The following is a 5,522-nucleotide window of genomic DNA, read 5'->3' as shown; positions in this document are numbered from 1 at the left end:
TACTGGTACAAAGAGGTCCATAACATCCCCATCAAGTGAAAAAGGCAAGTCGCAAAGCAATATATACACTATGATCCAATTTATAAACACACACACCAAAAATAAAACCATATACTGATCTATGCACATATTTTTTCATAAATGCATACAGAAGTGGCTGGAAGTAGAGACACTAAACAGTTAACTTCTGGAAAGGGGGGTAAGATTGGGTATGAATAAAAGGGAACATTTGCTTTTATATCATTTGAAATTTTTTTCATGACAAGAAAGTTTTTTTTTTTTTTTAAATACATTGTAAAAAAGGAAGAAGAAAAATAAGTCAATGTCCATTGTGAAGCTCCTCACACAGTCTGGATTGGAAAAATGTCAAATGAGCAATTTGGAGGAAGGAAGTTAATGTCACAGTAAGAGTGACAAATTAATAATAAAATGTGCCCTAACTCTTATAATTGTTCAGTTACTGCTCTGACATTTAAAAAACTTTACAACCTTTATGGTAAGTACCTTTATCTGGCTTATGAAATGACTACGAAATTAGTTGACTGTATCTTTCACTTAGATTGCATAAAAAAGAACATTTACTTAACCCATGCCATGTACATAGCAGATATTCAGCATTTGTTGTACTTAACAAAAATTCTAGCAAGTCTATTAATAGTTTAATATTTGCAATTCACATAGGAATATCAAGTCTTCTTAATGAAGAGAAGTCTTCTCTAAATGTCATTCTTTATCTGAAGATGCTGCAGGAAGCCATATTGTAAAATAAATTGGGCATTCGATTTTTCCACCCCTTGCTCTAGAACTTCACTGTTCTAGACAAAAGTCATGGATATAAACTTTCTGAAAGACTGAATCACTTTGTCAAGTAACATTTTAGAACATCTGATCAGGGCTGTCATAGCTTCTCATAGCTAACATCTAAGCAACCACACAAAGGATCGTGAAGTCTGGTGGCTGAGGTCTTGGGAAAAAGCAGGCAAGTCCATCAGCCCCCAAACCCTCACTGACTGCCAACGCGATGCATCCAGGCTCTTAGATGAGTGAAATACATTTCAAAGAACACGAACTCCACTCCACCCTCACGAGAAAACAACAAATAGGTAATTTAAAGATTTGGTATTTTTAGCTCATCTTTAAGGTGGTTCTTTACTTGCCACTAATCATTTCTGTTTGGGATGTGATGATTTTCAAATTGGCAGGTTCAGAAATTCAAATGTGTGAAATTATCCGAAGTTGAGCTCACTAATTGGACTGACTCATGATAATCGAATTCACAGGAGGTTCGCTTACAAACGAGACCCATGAGTTTATTTATTTGCACTACCTACCGAACACTTCCCGGAGTATGGGTTCATGTGCTGTATGTACTCCCTTCCCAGAGAAGAAAGGCTAAATTAAGTCCAAAGGATTAGTTGATAAACATGAGATTCAAGAAGAAGGAATGGTGTGATTTTAAAAAGGTTATTGATTTGTGGTACAAGGATAACTTCAGGGCTAATGAAAATATCTGCCTGGCTGATTTTACACCTGGGTTGGTCCATCAGAGCAAGACTCTTCCTTGATGGTGCCAGGGGACCCTGAAAAACTATTCTCATCAACTCCTCGTTAAGGGTTTAGTTACCGCGTGAGCCTGTGGCTATTAGGGGTGTCTTCAGTTGCCAACTGGTCTTTATTTCCAATTATATTAGTGAAGATGGACTTCTTCAATTGAAAGTATTACAAAGTTAAAACTCAAACTAGATTAAGCAAAAAATGTTCAGTGATTTACTTATCCCTGAATCAAATATTGTAGCCAAAGGGATAGAATGTGCTGATTGTCCTGGCCCAGGTTTCTCAACCACGCCGAGAATGAATCCTACCTCCAACAAATCACAGGGATGGAGGGAGGACAGAGTTTCTCCAATGGAAAAGAAGGAAGATTGGATGCTGGGCAGGAAAAGCATCATTATCACAATCATCATCATCATCATCATCATCATCATCCACTACACCAACTTCGTGGTTGAGATCCTTGGCCACACTCCCCTCCCCAGCTCAGAGTCACTTCCAGTGGTTAGGGGAGCACCGACACCAATCACTAATACGGTGATGGATCGTTGATTCCCTCTGGGAGAAAAAGGAGAAGCACAAAGCAGAGAGCCTTGGAGTCGGCTAAAGACTTCACTTCATTTCAACAATTTTAAGATTTATCTATTTGCCTATTAGCCTATTTGATGCTTCACCTCATTCCTATTATCCCAGAAGCTCAGTCTCCAAAAGATAACATAACAACTTAATGTAACAAATAACAGTTATAAAAGTCCTGTGTGCGTTGATTTAAGGATTACAATTTCAATTTTTAAAATGATGGGTTCGACATGATTTATACCTGGTGAACATAGTAGGAATTAGGAAGAGCCGACAGAATTACAAGAATCAAGGAGTCTGGGCCATGACATGGGGGACCGACTCACAGCAAATATAATGAGCTAGTTCCCTCACTATTTGGGGCCAGAATTTAAGGCTAATAGAGAAGAAGCTCCGTAACTATGGTTACAAACTTGGTTCCAATCTTGGCTTTGTCACTCACTACTAATACAGCCTATGACCAAGTTACTGAAATGTAATAACATTTCTTGAGCTCTGACTCTGTATCAAGCACTTACATACACAATCTTTAATCTATACAAGAACCTGGAAGGGAATGACTCAATCTCTCAATTATCAAATGCTGTCAATGGGAAGACATCATCAGTTTAATAGCAACTTCACAGGGACGCCTGGGTGGCTCAGTCAGTTAAGCGTCCGCCTTCGGCTCAGGTTATGATCCTGGGGTCCTGGAATCGAGTCCCGCGTTGGGATCGAATCCCGCGTTGGGAAACTTTGCTTAGCAGGGAGTCTGCTTCTCGCTCTACCTGCCACTCTCCCTGCTTGTGCTTTCTTTTTCTCTCTGACAAGTAAATAAATAAAATCCTTAAAAAAAAATAAAGCACTCCTTAGAACACAAGAAAATGGAGTAGTATCCCATTTTACATATGAGAGCACTGAGGCTTAGGGTGCCTTATCTGGCCCAAGTCACACAGCTTACAAGCAGTGTGAAGAAAAGGTGAGAACGACCACTGGACCAGCGAAAGCCCATGCATCGCTGCATCCCAGCGTCCGGCGCCTACGTCCCGCCACCATGGCCACCATGGCCACCACGCCCAAGAGAAAGGTTGAAGGGGATGCTAAAGGAGAAAAAGCCAAGGTGAAGGATGAGCCACAGAGAAGATCTGCAAGGGTATCTGCTAATCCTGTTCCTCCAAATCCAGAGCCCAAGCCTAAAAAGGCCCCTGCCAAGAAGGGAAAGAAGGTACCCAAAGGGCAAAAGGGGAAAGCTGTTGCTGGCAAGGGTGGGAATAACACCGAAGAAAACCGAGGTGCCCCAACAGACCAGGCACAGGAAGCTGAAGGTGCTGGACATGCCAAGTGAAGCATGTGCATTTTTGATAACTGTGTGCTTCTGGTGACCGCACAGTTTGAAACACTATTTTTTTTTTTTAAAGATTTTATTTATTTGACGGAGAGAGACACAGCAAGAGAAGGAACACAAGCAGGGGGGAGCGGCAGAGGCAGAGGGAGAAGCAGGCTTCCCACGGAGCAGGGAGCCCGATGCAGGGCTCGATCCTGGGACCCTGGGATCATGCCCCGAGCTGAAGGCAGACGCTTAACAACTGAGCCACCCAGGTGCCCCTGAAATACTATTTTTTTATCAAGTTTTATAAAAACGCAGAATTTTGTTTTACTTTTTTTTTTTTAAACTGTGTTGTTAACACACACAGTGCTTCATTTCTGTTTTGGGGGAGGGGTATATTGTCACTAACAGAGTATCTCCGAAGCTAGATTGATAAAAGGGGGAAAACACTGGGGCACCTGGGTGGCTCAGTCGGTGAAGCATCTGCCTTCAGCTTGGGTCATGATCCCAGGGTCCTGGGATCGAACCCCGCATCGGGCTCCCCGCTCATCAAAGAGTCTGCTTCCTCTTCCTCTGCCCCTGCCCCTACCCCTGCTCTGCTCTCTCGATCACTCTCTTTCAGGTAAATAAATAAAATTAAAAAACAAAACAAAACAAAACCAAAAAAAAACAAGGGGAAAAACACCTTTCCCTTCTAGTTTTGAGAAAGTTCCTCTTGGTCTCCAAGAGGAGAATTCCTTGATGTTGACACACTGAGCCACCTTGGCACAAATGCCTTGGTGGTGTGGAAAGACGCAAACTCATTGTTTATGTCCTCTTCTCCCTCTCTGCCTTCAACATAGACTTGACTCCCTTAAACCCGGAGACCTATTGGAACCTGACCCCAAGACGTGGTTCCCAGTGTGTCAGGCAATCTGGACTTTACAGTGTCACCATGGAGATGGCATCCCTCAAAAGCATTCTTTTTGTAGCTTGTGGATCTTCAGATTGGTAATTCTGCCATTTTCATTTCATTTCCAGAAAGTCAGGGTCAACTTGTGAAAAGTTGTTAAACAACATGCTAAATGTCAACTGTCAACCCTCACTTTAAACTGTCCCTGTTCAGAGCGTCAAGTGAAGACTTCACTGGGTTTTATAGTGGCTTTCTGGTTTGGGTAGCCCATTGAAGAAGGGAGTTTGAAAGTGGTTGTATAGTTATAGTTAACGATTATCTACCCACGTCCTGCCTGAAATACTGTGATTGTTTATATAAAGTATCTTTATTTTATTTTTTTAAAGATTTATTTATTTATTTTAGAGAGAGGGGGGAAAAAGCACAAGCAGGACAGGCAGAGGGAGAGGGAGAGAGAGAATCTCAAGCAGACTCAGCACTGAGCAGGGAGCCCGATGCGAGGCTTGATCTCATGACCCTGAGATCACGACCTGAGCCAAAACCAAGAGTCAGACGCTCAACTGACTGCAGCACCCATGTGCCCTGAAAAGTATCTTTAGTAAGGCTGGATACAGTTTAAAACAAAACAAAACAAAACAATGTCACACCGCTTATTTCTGAATATGGAGTCAGAAATCTAGTCCAAATCTACTTGACTTCCACTTACCAAACTACCTTCAATGTTATCATAGCTCCTTGGTTTCCTCGTGTATAAAACAAGGATGGTAATAGGTACCTCCCAAGATCATCACAAGAGTCAAACAATATCTGTGAAATCATAAATGCCTAGAGGTAACTGGTGCTTATTATTTTTTTTAACAACCAAACAAGTGAAATGTACCAAGTGAGTAGAAAAGAAGAAAATTAAGGGGGCTGGGGATTGACAAGATAGGAACCAGGCAGACTTTAAATTAAGGTGACTTCTGCCTTGGGCAGGACTTCTTTTAAATCACCTTCTGGGGAAGAGGTCAGTCCCAGGACATGGAAAATCCATATTATAAATTTGGGCTCCAAGTGTTAAGCTGCAGGTGCCAGGTACCCCATTAAAATTGCTCAGTTAGCCAAAGACTTCCTTTGCCGAGACTCACCCAGATTAAACAATGAAATTTTTCCAACTTGGCTTGATAAAAATCAATCTCTTTTTTTTATTATGTT

At 41.5% G+C, this 5,522-nt stretch overlaps 1 pseudogene; it reads left to right on the top strand.

Moving 5' to 3' along the window:
• Positions 1-3,163: 3,163 nt before the first annotated feature.
• LOC141374331 (non-histone chromosomal protein HMG-17 pseudogene) lies at positions 3,164-3,454 on the top strand (annotated as a pseudogene).
• The last annotated feature ends 2,068 nt before the right edge of the window (positions 3,455-5,522 follow it).

Source organism: Callorhinus ursinus, unplaced genomic scaffold (assembly GCF_003265705.2).
Source record: "Callorhinus ursinus isolate GAN/ISIS: 27379988/994484 unplaced genomic scaffold, GSC_fseal_2.0 scaffold16, whole genome shotgun sequence".
In the NCBI taxonomy this organism is placed as follows: Eukaryota; Metazoa; Chordata; class Mammalia; order Carnivora; family Otariidae; genus Callorhinus; species Callorhinus ursinus.
This window is presented reverse-complemented; position numbering and strand designations above follow the sequence as displayed.